The following is a 15738-nucleotide window of genomic DNA, read 5'->3' on the forward strand; positions in this document are numbered from 1 at the left end:
AGTGCCAGTAAATTCAATAAAAGTTTAAGCAAAGTTATTTAAAAATAAAAAGCAAGTTTAGATTGAAATTAGAGTGTTTCAGCCCTCTGTTTGGTGCTTATAGTTGTGTGACTTTGATGCTACTTCTCTTTTGTCCTTTCTGGAATGACTTGAATCTTTGTAAGAAAACCACCATTTCTCAACTTCTCTTGGAAAGAGGAACCGATTTCTCTTTTCTCTTGCCTAACTATAGAGTGATATAACGTTTTTGGTTTCAGGATCCTCATGTCTTTGATCTAGGGATATACAAATAAAGGTGGTCTAGCACTGTGGCAAATATGTGTTAAGCCAGGGGTTGGCTAACTTTTTGGCCCAAGGACCACATCTGGGTATGGAAATTGTATGGCAGGCCTTGAATGCTCATGAAATCGGGGTTGGGGTGCTGGAGGGAGTGAGGGCTCTGGCTGGGGGTGCGGGCTCAGGGGTGGGGCTCAAGATGACGGGTTTGGGGTGTAGTAGGGTGCTCCAGGCTGGGACTGAGGGGTTCGGAATGTGGGAGGGGGCTCAGGGCTAGGACAGGGGATTGGGGCACGGGGGGAGGGGGAGGGGAGGTCTCTGGCTGGGGGTGAAGGCTCTGGGCTGGACTGGGGATGAGGGGCTTGGAGTACAGGAGGGTGCTCCGGCCTGGGGCCAAGGGTTTCGGAGGGCGGGAGAGGGATCAGGGCAGGGGCGCAGGAGGTTGGGCCTGGGAAGGGGTCAGGGGTGCAGACTCCAGGTGGCGCTTACCTCAAGCAGCTCCCAGAAGCAGCAGCATGTCCCTCCTTCAGCTCCTAAGCAGAGATGTGGCCAGCAGGCTCTGTGTGCTGCCCCTTCAGCAGACGCTGCCCCTGCAGTCCCATTGGCGTGGGGGAAGCACTTGGGGTAGAGGCAGCATGCGAAGCCCCCTGACTACCCCTACACATAGGAGCCAGAGGGGGGACATGCTGCTGCTTCCGGGAACCACGCGGAGCGGTGGCATGTGCACACGGAGCGGCCTCTGACCCCGCTCCCCTGTGGAAGCTCGAGGGCCGGATTAAATCGGGGGGCGGGCCGGATGTGACCCATGGGCCATAGTTTGCCCACCCCTGTGTTATGCCATATTTGGACTGCTATGCCTAATTTTGGACAATTTACCCTAAACAACTAAAGCAGAGTCGTGTTTGTGGGTTTTTAAAAAATTTTAATTCAAAATACTTTGAAAACGGACACAATCAACTGGAAATCTGGTCATTTAAGAAAAAAATTAGGAACACAAAGGCTGTGTACAGGTGACATTTTAGGAATTTTAAGAAGGAAGTGGAAGAGATTTAGTTAAGTAATTGGGAGGCTATTCCAAACATAGTTGGTGAGAGGGAAAAAAACACTTTATAGAAAAAAGGAGCTGTCAGAAGAGGGGCTTGGGTAGAAGAGATAGTGTTAGGAAGATATCAGATGAATTGTAGGTAGAGGTGGAGTTGTGTAGACTTTTAAATATCAGGGTGTGGGAAGTTTAGACCTGGATGAAGGGTGACTGAGATTAGGACAGACAATGCTATTAACTAGGAAAGGAGAAGGTGTTCTTACAACTACAAATGCTCCTAGGTGCTATGGTAACACGATAAAAAAATGTAGAAAATATGAAGCTGATTGTCACCTAATGCCGTGCTCAGGCAGCATTTCATTTTAGTGATTAGGTAGCTGTGGAGAAGAGGAAATAAAATCTGTTTCCCAAATGCCATCTTTCCAGAGTGCTTGAGGCATAGTGCACAACAAAGTAAGTACAACCACAGTTAAAACCATATAACTGAAAATTCCTTCAAATACCGGAGTTTCTGATAGGCAGGGTTGGCCCCAAGCACCAGCGTAGCAAGCAGGTGCCTGGGGTGGCCAATGGAGAGAGGGGCGGCACATCCGGCCGTTCGGCGGCAATTTGGCAGCAGGGCTGTCAATCCCTCTCGGAGCGAAGGACCTTCCGCCAAATTGCCGCCGATCGCGGCTTTTTTTTTTTTTTTTTTTTTTGTGCTTGGGGGCGGCAAAAACACTAGAGCCGGCCCTGCTGATGGGAATGGGAAGGTAATTTAAATAAGGAGTCAAGAATAAGTTTGCAGTATCCAAAGGTTTTAATACTAGTTAGCGTGGCTTCCTTGCCAGTGTAAACAGTGTTTTGTGATAGTCTTGCAAGTGCTGTGGTGGCTAAAACAAGGATACTGCTGTACCTGGGTTTGAAGTGTAGTTTATTCCAATACAGGATATGGAGCAAAAGAGTTTCCTGCAGCAGAAACTGAAATATACTGGGGAAAGCTTCCGGTAGCCATAGTCAAAAGGACAAGGGTGCCAAGGTGATTGCTTGCTGGTTCTCAAATCTTCATTCTGCCTAAGCTTCTTTTCAGCATCTGTTTCTACTCTTGTGAGGACTAGCTACTTGCTGGCTGCTTGTTAGCATCATTGGTATTCTTCCATATAGTTCTTACTGAACTATTAGGTCTTCCTGCCTGGTTACTTGCAATCACTGAATTAAGTGCTTGCAGCCTCTTGCAATCCTGACAGCACTTGCAGGAGCCTCTGATTTAACATTAGAGGGTTTTAACTCCTGCTTACCAGTTATAGTGTAAAGTGCACACAGTCATATTCCTATACTGTGTTTTTCTTAAAATACAGTATTATGAAATTGTTCTACAACTTCACCACTGCTGCATTTTAGTTCTCCATCTATTGTCCCTTTTCCAAGATACAGCCACTTTGTCTTCTTGGCATTTATTAAAATCTTGTGTGTACACAGGAAGCTGGATCGGTGCAAAAGAATGAGGTTGAAAGATGTGCTTCAACTATAAGTGCTGCAAAGAAGTTGATGGAATCAGAGACTGATGAAAAGATTGTGTTTGGTACCAAAGTGAAAACTGTATCAAACCAGTGTACTAACAGTATTACTGTATGGTCTGGAAGTAGGTGCACTAAATGAAACAGACAGGCTAGAGGCACTAGAGAGGAGAGTTGCTCTTTGGAAGAGGACAGGTATAAAGTGGAATGAAAGCAGAACTTGACTTTCACTTTCATTAAAAAAAAAAAAAAGCTATGCAACATTACTTTCTAAAATGTAAAAAAAAACCAGTTAAACTCTACATTACAAGATAAGTGTCCAGCTACATGATTAACAGCTGCAGTCAAATTAATTGATGTCATTAGTAAAAGTAAAAACAAAGAAAAAAGTATACTGCACTCAGGGCTGGCTCTAGGTTTTTTGCTGCCCCAAGCAAAAAAAACCCAACAAAACCTCCGAGAGCGCAAATGCCGGAGCAAAAAACCCCCCATCCAAATGCCGCCCCTGGAATTGTGCAACCCCAAGCACGTGCTTGGTTTGCTGGTGCCTAGAGCCGGCCCTGACAGCACTAAAAGCACAGCAGCTGATTTTTTTCCCCTACCCATATTCTAAACATTTTTGGGAGCACATTTTTTGGTGTATCCAGGTTTTGTTGCTGACTGTAACTTACATCAGGAGTTATATTTCCAGTGTCTGGCAATTATCTGCCTAACAGCAGGCAAAAAAAAAAAAAGGTGCGGGGGGGAGGGGGGGAGGACTAGGATGATGCTTTCCCAACTCTCACATTTTTCCCCTCATAGAATCCTGGATTCTAGGCTAGAGCAGGCATACTTCTGGAGGGGGGTAGGGGAGAAAAGGGGTCAAAACAGGGAAATGGGAGAATGTGTAGTACTGAGCAGGCTAATACCAAAGACGGCCTACTACATACAATTGTTTTGTAAGGTACTTATGAAAATCTCTGTCAGTGAAAAGCATTATTACAGGAAACATCAGTTTTATTTCTGTCCCAGGACCTTCAGGGCTGCACAGCACAGGGACTGTCAGGCCTGTACAATACCTCAGTGTTAGAAGGGCTGAAACCAAGCTTCTGCAGTGCGACTCTGCAAAAGGACCTCTGTTCTTGAAAGACCTTAGCTCAGCCATGTGGTGTTTAGTAGCTTTTGTGGAGCTGCAAAGCTCAGCCTGATATACATTTCAGCCAGTGCAATCCTGAAGGAAACCCATTCCAGAAGATGGAGCTCTCATTAATTTACCTATAAATGAGGATGAAAATTAGCAGAGTAGTGATAAATTATGCACTAGCGCTGCTTTTCTGTGGGAGAGGTTTGGATGACAGAAGCTGGGAAAATGAGCACTAAGATGAAATCTTGGCCTCAGTGAAGTCAATGGAAATTTTACCGTTGACTTCAATTTTAGACATCCACCCTGTTCTCTGTTCCTGTTTCATGTGTTGTGCTGTGGCCTGCCAATGAGACCTTTTAAGTGTTAAGGACAAATATGAAATCTCCACAAGATCTCTGTAGCCTGGAGCTGACAAACTCAACTGGAGGAACTGAAAGAGTGCTATCAGGAAGATAAAATATACTGTAAATCAAGAAAGTTCTGAAGTCCCATAGATAGTAGCTGATATGAAATCTCCTAGCTCAAATTTTTCTCATTGGTGTTAATGGCAAAACATCCATTGACTTCACTGTGAACAGAACAGGGCATATCGTTGGTTTGTGTGCTTCATAGTGACTATGGAAAATCGAGATTGAAGGACAGAGGGGGAAGTCTTCACTATTTAAACTTAAAAACCAATCAGACTGCCAGATTTACAACTAGAAAATTGTCTCATCTGAATTGCTAAGAATGGTATAAGTGTATTTTCTAGAAAGGATACAGTGCTCTGGGGATCCCAGTTTCTCCTGGCCGTCCGCACTGAGCGTGTACATATACACATCCTCCTTCAGAGCCCACAAAGAGTGCTCTGGGTTCTGAAAAATACAGAAATAATAGATTTACAATAACTTAATATTCCGCCCCGATTATGATTTTGTATCAGTTTTACACTGGTATTTCCATTGACTTCAGTGGGGTTACTCATTATGTATACCGGCATAACTGAAAGCAGAACTGGGCACTCTGTATACACATGGAAATAAAAAGAACACAACTCCACTTGGAACCTAAAGTCATTTCTCTGCTACTTCATTTCAAAGGAATGGTATCTTGTGACTTTTTTGGCCTATTTTGCTTTGAGATGGTGAGGTGTTGGAATATGCAGAAGTGAAGAATATTTTTATTCCATATACCTGAAATTGAGTCAATTTGGAAATGGTCTGTTTTTCCTTACCACTTGCCAGTGGCATTGCATGTTGAAATTTGAAGGTCATCTTGGGTTTCATTTGCTGCTTGTCAAGTTATTTAAAATTCTTGGATTGTCTGAAGAAAATATAAATATTTAAATATCCTCCACACAATATTAGGGTATCTATGTATTTTAGATTTATTTAGGTTTCACTGTTAACTTTAAGGTTTTTGAGAGATTCTTTTTGAATATAGAATTAGTAGTAACTTTGGTAATAGGATCTTTAGATCCTGGAAACAAATGCTAAAAGTTTCATGTATACAGGAAAGATGTGAAGTTACTTTTGCCAAACTTACTTTCTATGAGACAAGCGTTTTACCTGTTACTCCATGTGGATGTCATCTCTGTATGTTGATCATCAGTATTGGACACCACATTATGGCAGGAAAATATCAAAATAGAACACAACTGAAAAATAGGATTAAGAGAAATATATAATTTACAATTTATCTAAAATGTATTGTCCCATTTCAAATACTAAGGGATATACTCTCTATATTTCTTACACTCACAGAGCTCTTTACACAGTATTCCCTACTCATTTTGAGAATTTTATACTCTGGGTTTTGGGATACTACAGTGAGAGAGTAAAAAGAGTGTGTTCCAGTGTTAAAGATCTTTTACTAAGTGAGATAAACACTTCCAACATATGCAAGTCTTAAAGCTCACACCCATGACCTACTTATTCAGTGGAATGTAAACAGTACTGACCGAGTTTGACATAATTGCATGTAAAAACATCATAATTACAACATATATATTGTACTATAGCACAGTGTTGATGGGATTTTATCAAAATCATGGCTTTTTAAAAACACTACTCAGTATCCTTTTAGTTAAAAAGGACAATATTAAAAAGGACATTGTAAACTTGAAAACTAGAGTTGGTTGAAAAATTTCTGACAGAAATCTTTTCCATCAGAAAATGCCATTTCATCAAAATCTAAACCTTCCATGGGATGAAATTTTGTTAAGAAAAAAATTGAAGAAAAGCATTTTCATATGGTCAAACAGAATGTTTTGATTTTTTTTAGTTTGAAACTACTTTTCATTTTGAAATGTTTTATTATAAAATAAAATACAAAAAGTCAAGAATGAAACATTTCAGTTGATCCCAAACAATTTTTATTACATTTGTTCACAGACATTTTGTGGTTTTGTTCCTATTTGGAATGAAAATTAATTTCGAAATATCAGTATTTCCTGTGGAACATAAATTCCTAGTTTCAGTCAGCTCTATTGAAAATTACATTGCCAGTTGCAAATGATGTATTTTTTTTACAACCAGAACCTACACTATCTATAACTGAAAGAGATTAGAAGAAAAAAGATATATTCTGTTTTTTCAATTTCATATCACTTATTCATTGCTTTCAGGGAAACTCACATGGTCTTTTCGAGGTGCTGCTATATTTGATTGTTAGTAGCAGCATTACTGAAGCTGAACATTTACAGGGTAGCAGGCATGTGTTTGCACAGAGGAAGGAGTGAAGGGAGGAGGCCCAAGTATGGTGGTTTTACATTCAGGTCTGTGCCTTCCCCCATCCCCATTTAAAAACAATAAAGAACAAAAAAGCCTGTAAAGGTATTAACTCTTTTTAGGAAATGCTGTTTAAAAGGTGCTTCATCCAGAAATTCACTTTTTTAATTAGTCAATTAAAATAAAAAGTCAAGTTGACAGTGTCTATGGGGACACTGACAACTCAATTTAGGCCAAAAAAGGAGGAGGATTTGTAAAAAACCATTTAAAAAAAATTCATTGGAAATATTTCTGTGATATCTTCCGACTGACTAATTACAAACAAATTTTTGCGTGGATGTGAGCATTTCCCTTTAGTTTTTAAACCCAAATGCAGGGGTCGGCAACCTCTGGCTCGCAGCTCGCCAGGGTAAGCACCCTGGCGGGCCGGACCAGTTTGTTTACCTGCTGCCTCCGCAGGTTCGGTCAATCGCGGCTCCGGGCCAATGGGAGCAGCAGGAAGTGGCGCGGGCCAAGGGATGTGCTGGCCGCCGCTTCCCGCAGCCTCCATTGGCCCAGAGCGGCAAACCGCAGCCAGTGGGAGCCACGATTGGCTGAACAAGCGGAGGTGGCAGGTAAACAAACTGATCCGGTCCGCCAGGGTGCTTACCCTAGCGAGCCGCATGCCAGAGGTTGCCGACTCCTGTACTAGTGCATGACAACTGGAGAGAAACAAAACTGAAACTGACTAGTCTATTTTCATTGTCCAAATTGAATGAAATGCCAAAAGTAAACAACATAAATAGCAAAAAGCATATTAGCACAGATTTTAAAAAATGCAATTTTGATAATTAGAAGTTGGTGCTAGTAACACAATAAAGAATATCTGCAAAACATTTTGGACTTGATGAATCAGTATTTCATTGGGAAATTCTGACCAGCCTACTCAGGAGGATAAATGCAAAAGTGGGAAATCTGATGAGATATCTTCAGAAACCACAGTTACAATAACTCTGTTTTCTCTCTTCCTTATGGCCAAAATTTACAAACTTGGGTAAGCTAAAATCAGACTCCAAAATCCATATTTGGGCACCTGAATAGAAGTGGCCAAACTTCCAAAGATGCTAAGCACTTGCCGCTTCAGTGGGATTCATAAGTACTTGGCACTTCCAGAAATCAGGCTATTTTCGTTTAGGAGTTTAACTTTAGGCATCCTGTATTTGAACATTTTTTACCTTTAAATTCAGCATCATAGACATCCTACTTTTCAGGCAACTAGCGAAATTTGCTAATAGCTGGATCAAATCTATAAGAAGCTAAGAGGAGACTAAAATGGGATAAAGTTCAGCTATAAACAATAAGGATCAGTTATGGCATAGTTGTTCAGCAACATTCCACAGCTTTGGAATTACCATTCTCTCCTCTTCATGTATCAGATAATTCAGAATGACAATGCTTAATTATTTGCAGGCATTTTTTCTAATGTCTTCCTGAAAGTTGAAGCTAACTAGAATTATATGAGCAAATATCCCATTTAAATAGGTCATTACTTCTAAGATAACATTTAATAATTGTTTTACGTGCCTTCAAGGTAACCAATATTTGTGTATTAGTTTAGTTCATTCACTCACTTAAGAAGGTATATACACTCACTGCTGTTTTAAAAAAAAATGTTATATGCAGTGTTGTAGCCATGTCAGTCCCAGGATATTAGAGAAACAGGGTGGATGAGGTAATATCCTTTATTGGACCAACTTCTGTGGGTGAGAGAGACAAGCTTTCAGGCTTATGCAGAGCTCTTTTTCACCAAGAGAAGTTGATTCAATAAAAGATATTAGCTCACCCACCTTGTCCCTTTAAAGAAAAATAGCATTTTTAAAGGTACCTGCCAATTGGAGGTTCTCAAACTTCTGTGGATAAAGAGAAATAGCTTCCCATAGAACTACCTCTTGTTCCAGTACTCCTGCTCTATTGTTTGCTTCTCAAAAGATGTATTTGTGTGGACTACCAACAAGGGCTTTGCAGAGGTAATTTAAGAACCACTGTTTTAAATCTTTTTCTGAAAAATAATCAAGATTGCTGGAGGAAATATTGCATCAAGCCTCTTGCCGGTGGTATGGAGGTACAAATAAAGATTAGGGTTGCCAACCTTCCCAAATTGGCAGGAAATCTCCTGGGATCAGGCTGATCTCCCGGAGGCTACTGAAGCCAATCTGGGAGATTTTAGGCTGCTAAAAATCCAGCAGCGCAGTGGGGCTAAGGCAGGCTCCCTGCCTGCCCTGGTTCCACATGGCTCCCGGAAGTGGCTGGCATGTCCGGCTTTTAGGCGCAGGGATGGCCAGGGGTCTCTGCACGCTGCCCCCCCCCCTGAGCGCTGACTCCAAAGCTCCCATTGGCCAGGAACCGTGGCCAATGGGAACTGTGGGGGCAGTGCCTGCAGTCAGGGGCAGCATGCAGAGCTGTCTGGCTGTCCCGAGCCTAGGAGCTGGACATGCCGGCTGCTTCTGGGAGCTGCCCGAGATAAGTGCTGCCTGGCTGGAGACTGCACCTTCTCTTGCATGCATCCCAACCCCCTACCCCAGCCCTGAGCCCCCTCCTGCACCCAAACTCCTTCCTGGAGCCTGCACTGCTCACCCCCTCCCAGCCCCAGGCTCAGCCCGAAGCCCGCTCCCGCATTCCAAACCCCTCGGCCCCACCCACCAGCCCAGAGCCTGCACCCCCACCCTCTGCCCCAGCCTGGTAAAAGTGAGTGAGGGTGGGAGAGAGTGAGCAACAAAGGGAGGGGGGATGGAGTGAATGGGGGCATGTTCTCAGGGAAGGGTTGGGGTAGGGAGCAGGGCAAGGGTGTTTGGGTTTGTGCGATTAGACAGTTGGCAACCTAATAAAGATGTGTACTGCTAGGTTACAACTTCACCATAATTCAGGCTATATAGATAAATTATAATCGGGTGGGCTTCTTGACTTTGCTTGTAGCCGAATATCTTAATTCTGTCATCAAAAAGTAACACGTAAGCATTTCACAGCATGCTTCAGTAATTAACAAGATTCGTTTAGCCTCTTTGAGAATCCAGGATGCCCTAACTCATATTTCAAGATATCATATTTTTTGACTCCATCATTTACTTGGGCTAATCCATACTATATAAAGAATGAAGATTAGTATGTTTCTTCCATTCTGTGGTATTTCTCAAATCTCTGTAAGATATAAACAGTTAATGCAGATAAATAACGAAACACTAATTCTAGCATCGACTCTAGGGTTGGGTTACAGAACTACAGCTTGTGTTTGACCCAGCAGATTAAAAGAGTAGATTGGTTGTTAGTGAGTTTGCCTTCAAGGGTTGGAGGGCGTGAAGTTGTAGCTGGGAGAAAGGTTGACAGATCAGCTTTTTGCAGCATTGTGTAAAGAGTAGCAACAGTAACATCCCCGAGAGAATGATAAATTGGGAGTACAATGGAGAAAAATATATTTAGTAGATGTTAGAAAATGTTAACTAAAATATATTTTAATATAAATCAAATTGGTATGAAATGAGAAAATATTAAGAAATTAATTTCACTATGTCAAGATAAAGTGTATTTATTGTTTTCCAATTCTTTGAGCTTTACTCTGTAATTTTAAGAATACACAGTTCTGCGTATAGAATCTCTCTGCCTGTATCTTGAAATGTCTTGTTCTTCTTCAGAGAAAACAGACTAACTTTGTCATTGGCCAAAACATTTTTTCATGCCTTTTTTGGTTAACCTAATTCTGAATGAATTACCACCTCCAGCTCTCATGGAGTATTTTATCTTGATTGTTGAATAACTGCTTGTAAAATAAAATTGATGAGCTGTAGACATCTTGTTAAACTCTGTCAGCAAACTGCTCAGAAGCCACACAGATGTTTCTGCTTTGAAAGCTACTCAGAATATGATTACCAGATTTTTGCCTTCCGTAAGCAAATATTAGGCTGAGATAAGTAAGCTTGACACACTCGATAATATGTCAGACACAAAAGTGTCAAAATCAGAACCCAGGCCTTGAAGAAAGAAAGGAGTAGAGGTATAAAATGTATTACTACACTGGAAACTTTGCCAGTATCTTTAATTTTTCTTGTTTCTCTCATTTCCACACAATTTTTAGACTCAATTACTTTTTAAAGCAAATAACCATAATAAAGATTTGCATAAAACGCTTTGTGCATTTTTCCTTCCAAGCCTTGATATAGTACCATGCCAACAACGTATTTCCTATAGGCCGAACTTCACTCTAATATTTTTTTGTTTTAGAAAATATGAAGCATTTTTAGGATGTATTTATATTCTGGGCTCTAGAGTCAGGAAGTGTTGGAGGAGTTAGATATTGCTAGTATTTAAATAGTGTAATTTTTGACATCCTTGCTTATGTTAGGAAAGCAGATTGCTTTCCTGTCTCTAGAATTGAGCCCTCCCTCTGCCTCCTATATTTGCAATGCACCCTGGAAATTCATGTTGGCTTCATGTTCCTTTGTAGGCGTATTGGGTATGTGTTTTTGGCTTTTGCTTGTTTCCAGAATAATCAAGGCTTTTCAGAGAACTTAGAAACAGACTGTGACTGCCTTCTTTCTAAAAACTGCTGACTGCAAAGTTTCCAAGAATAACAATTTCCTTACATTTGCAATATGTATAGGGTGACCAGATGTCCCAATTTTATAGGGAGAGTCCCAATTTTTGGGTGTTTTTCTTATATAGGCTCCTATTACCCTCTCCCTCCCTGCCCCCGTCCCAATTTTTCACACTTGCTGTCTGGTCACCCTAAATATATAGGCTTGCTCTTCCAAGAAATTAAAAACACCTGAGACTTGAAATGGCGTTACACAGCAGGAAGCTTTAACCAAAAATCTAAACAGAAAGAGGTGCCATATCTAGCCAACACCTGAAGAAAAAGACTATCCTAAGTGCTTTTTAATTTGAAGGATACACACAGTCTCAATTTTTTAAACAGTCAAAATTAGAATTTTCTAGTATAATAGCAGTGTTCTTTGGGTATGTGTGTGGTTCAAAAAATGAGCTCAAGTTTTGTTACTTATCTCCCAACTTAGGCTGCAGTGAAATATACTTGAAAATAGGGTTGCCAATTTTCTACTTACACAAAACTGAGCACCCATGCCCCACCGCTTCTCTGAAGCCCCGCCCCTGCTCACTCCATTCCCCCCCTTCCTCTGTCACTTGCTCTCCCCACCCTCAGTCACTTGCTCATGTTCACTGGGCTGGCTCAGGAGGTTAGGGTTCAGGAGGGGGTGAGGGCTTTGTCTGGGGATGTGGGCTCTGGGGTGGGGTCTGGGGGTTGGGTTGCAGGAGTGGGCTCCAGGCTAGGGGTGAAGCCGAGGGGTTTGGAGTATGGGAGAGGGCTCCGGGTTGAGGCAGAGGGTTGAGGTGTGGGAGGAGGTATGGGCTCTGGGTTGGGGATGCGGGTTCTGGGGTGGGGCCAGAAATGAGGGGTTCAGGGTGCAGGAGGGGACTCCGGGCGGGGGGGAGGGTTGGGGTGTGTGCGAGGGCTCTAGCTGGGGGTGCAGACTGGGGTGGGGCTGGGGATGAGGGGTTTGGGGTGTAGGATAGTGCTCCGGGCTGGGACTGAGGGGCTCAGAGGGTGGGAAGGGGATCAGGGCTGGGGCAGGGGGTTGGGGCATGGGAGGGGGTGAGAGCTACGTCTGGGGATGTGGGCTCTGATATGGGGCTGGGAATGAGGGGTTTAAGGTGTAGGGAGGGCTCTGGGCTGGGACCGAGGGGTTTGGAGCATGGGGAGGGGCTTCAGGGGTACAGGATCTGGGTGGCGCTTACCTCAGGCAGCTCCAGAAGCAGTGGTATGTTCCCCCTCTGGCTCCTATGTGGAGGCACAGCCAGGCAGATCTGTGCGCTGCCCCATCCACAGGCATTGCCCCCGCAGCTCACATTGGCCGCAGTTCCCAGCCAATGGGAGCTGTGGGGGTGGCGCTTGGGGCTGGGGCAGAATGCGGAGCCTCCTGGCTACCCCTATGTGTAGGAGCCAGAGGGGGGATATGCTGGCTGCGTCCCAGGAGCCGCGTGGCGTGGAGGCTAGCAGAGAGCCTGCCAGTCCTGCTGCACGGCACCGCCAAATGGACAGTCAAAGGCCCAGTCAGCAGTGCTGGCCGGAGCCACCAGGACCCCTTTTTGACTTGGTGTTCCGGTTGAAGACCAGACATCTGGTCACCCTACTTGAAAATAGAGGAACATACTGAATCTTGAAGAATTTATTTTCTCCTGTAACTTAATTGGTTCATTCTTTAAAAACTATAATTGTTACTATATGTTGCTTTTTTAAAATCTATTTTAAAGTCTGTTTCATTATTATCATTTCCAAGAGGCATGGTTCAGATTGGATAAGGCACAGTGTACTTGCTGAGCTGGATTTTTCACTTTGAGAAATTACTAATAGGAAATCAGGTTGTTTCTTCTGAAGTCTGGGGTCTCTTGCCTTTAATTTAAAAAAGAAAGTAATACTGCATGAGATTTGCACAAATACTGTACAGTCACACTGAAATGTAAATACTGTGGAGATCCAGACAACAAATCTAATTTCAGGTACAGACGTTTCTCTCTGATGATGGTGGGAACACATCTATTTTTTTCTGAGTTTCATTTACTCGTAGGCACTGAATATTAACCCTTTAGTTCCTGGGAATGATTTTTCTTTGTGCTAAAGACTATTATAAAATGTGTTGAGTCCTACACAGAAAAACTTCTGCATAACTGCTATGGGGACATTCTGAGCCATTTATTAGAACATGTACAGAAGTAATCTTGAATGGCTTTTAAAAACGGGTTTAACACAGTTAGGTTAAATACACAATTGATGTAACTATGTTAGCTTGAAATTGTTTTTTAAAAAGATGTTTGGGGCTCGGATTTTAGTCAGGGCAAACTAGTCTAGAAAGAGCTACAACTGACCATTGCTTTTCTTTTAATTATTCGTGTGGAAGGTTAGCTTACATGTCGAGAGCTCCAGGGCAGCTGAGTCATTATCTAAATTGTTTGCAGAATGTTATCACCGGTTTGCTTAATATCTTTGAGCTAGCCCCATTAGTGCTTACCACTTAGAACTAAGGTCACTATCCTTGCATTAAAGGTCTACAACATACCTTTGTGGTTAAACATTAAACGTGCAAAAAAATGGTTTGCAAGGTGGCTAGTGAAATGAGTTTGGATTCCCTATTCCGTGAATGTCAGGAAAAGCACCATAGTATTTTATAGATCCCTTTGTTTTAGTTGTAGCAACTCTGACTTTTCTCATCAATTGCTGCCTACAAATGTTTGCCTTCACTGTGCTAATGCTGCTAGCCTTTTGTCTCCTTGTTTCTCAGATGTCTTCAGGCTAGATACATGCAAGGTGCACCTTGCACATTCCCTTGTTCAGGAGCTGCTGGTGTCCCCAGCGTAGGCGAGGGCAGCTTGGTGGTAGCACTAACTTGCACCCTGTTGCAGTGGCCCCTATTCATGGGTGCAGAACTGCTGAGACATACTAGCCCGGCTATACCACTTCTCCATTCCCAAACTGCATTCCCCTCCTCTGGCCCACCCCCAGTTCTAGGGCTATTCCTAAGAAATGGTGAGGTGATTACTATACCTCCCTACAGCCCCTTTGCATCAGTCTAGCTGCTAAAAATCACATAGGGCAACTATGAATTTGAGCCTCTTGCTTCTGTAGTTCCCATTATACTTGGAATGCCTTCTCCAGAGCTCTTCATCAATCTTCCTTTCTTTATATCCACCCTAAAAATCACTGTTATCTCACCTACAAGACATGAATGTGAAGAAAAGAAAACAAATGAAACAAGAACAATTTCTGTATTACAACATTCTCTGATAGGTATTGTCTCCTTCCTTTGTTGTTTGACCTTTACTTCTAGTGCCATATTGAATTTAGACTGTAAGCTTTTTGGGACGCTGATCATATTTTATTGGGAGATGTCTAGTACAATTTTCGATACTTGAAAATAACTGAAAAATAAATTGTATTTAGTGCTTACATACGTACCAAATAGATAGATAGCACTTACCGAGGTGTCATTGGTTTAACATGTCTGCCAATCTTCAAGTGTAGTTTAACAACTCTGTATTCACATTTGAGAAAAGCAAGGAGGTTAATGAAAAGTTCTGGGCAGCCAAATTCAGCACTGGTAAAAGCAGGTATTGCTATGCTGGCGTTAAACTGGGGATGTAGCGCAAATTAGCCATTTTTCACTTTTGCATAACAAATATGTGATACTGGTATTTGGAATAACAAAATCTCATGAAAAAGACTTCTCTCATCTAGTCTGAGCTGATGAGCAATCATAATTATTATATTCTTCTGCTGCTTTGTCTCCTGTTTTTTTTTTTAACCCATCTGCCACGGTCTTAGCTTCTAACTGAAGGGATTAAAATTCTTTAAAGGACAGGCTCCCACACAGCTTTATAGTGGTATTCTGTTTTTGAAATTAATGTTGTGTTAATGTTAAACAGAGGAGATCAAGTTATAGTATTATTCCAACACATCAATAAAGTACAAAAAAACTTGTCCTGTTAAATAAATAAGCAATACGCACATTTTGAGTTAAAGAATTAAAACAAATCAGACTGTATTAACATCTGAATGAAATCCTCAGCATTGCTTTTGTTATTGTTCCTTTGCCTGAAACCATACAGAAAGCAAGCCCAAATAGAGTCATATTTTGCATGCATCCAACTTCTATTCACTCCCAATTGTGTGTAGAGTCACTAAACTAGGGTTGAAGATAGGCAGACATTAAATCAATGAAACCATGATAAGGTCTATCCAATCGGTTGGAAATTATGGTCCGTAATCTTCAATTCTTTTATGAGATATGTGGTTTAGGTTTGGAGAATTAAGTTATCATTGAGTTAGTCAGGATTTTGTTTTAGCAGGCCTAAATTGTTTCATTGTTCTGAATGCTAGTGATTTTGTTAGGCTTTTCGAAGTGCCTTTGCAAATGAAAGTGAAGCTTCCACCAGTGCTGGGCAACCTACGGGCCTCATGTGGCCCGTCAAGATAATCCGCTGGTGGCTGCAAGACAATTTGTTTACACTGGCTGCCCACAGCTCCCAGTGGCTGTGGTTCACCGTTCCTGGCCA

The 15738-nt window shown here is 42.1% G+C and overlaps 1 protein-coding gene and 1 long non-coding RNA gene across 5 annotated transcripts in view; one reads left to right on the forward strand and one right to left on the reverse strand.

Annotated features, from left to right (window-relative positions):
* The window catches only part of RB1 (RB transcriptional corepressor 1), a 196507-nt gene that overhangs the window by 150605 nt on the left and 30164 nt on the right, over positions 1-15738 (forward strand). The window lies entirely within an intron of this gene.
* LOC123368818 lies at positions 2023-5574 on the reverse strand. The gene is made up of 3 exons (XR_006578904.1): positions 5485-5574; positions 4698-4791; positions 2023-4290 (listed from the first exon to the last, which is right to left on the reverse strand). It is a non-coding gene; the product is annotated as an uncharacterized LOC123368818 (long non-coding RNA).

Source organism: Mauremys mutica, chromosome 1, assembly GCF_020497125.1.
Source record: "Mauremys mutica isolate MM-2020 ecotype Southern chromosome 1, ASM2049712v1, whole genome shotgun sequence".
Lineage (NCBI taxonomy): Eukaryota > Metazoa > Chordata > Testudines > Geoemydidae > Mauremys > Mauremys mutica.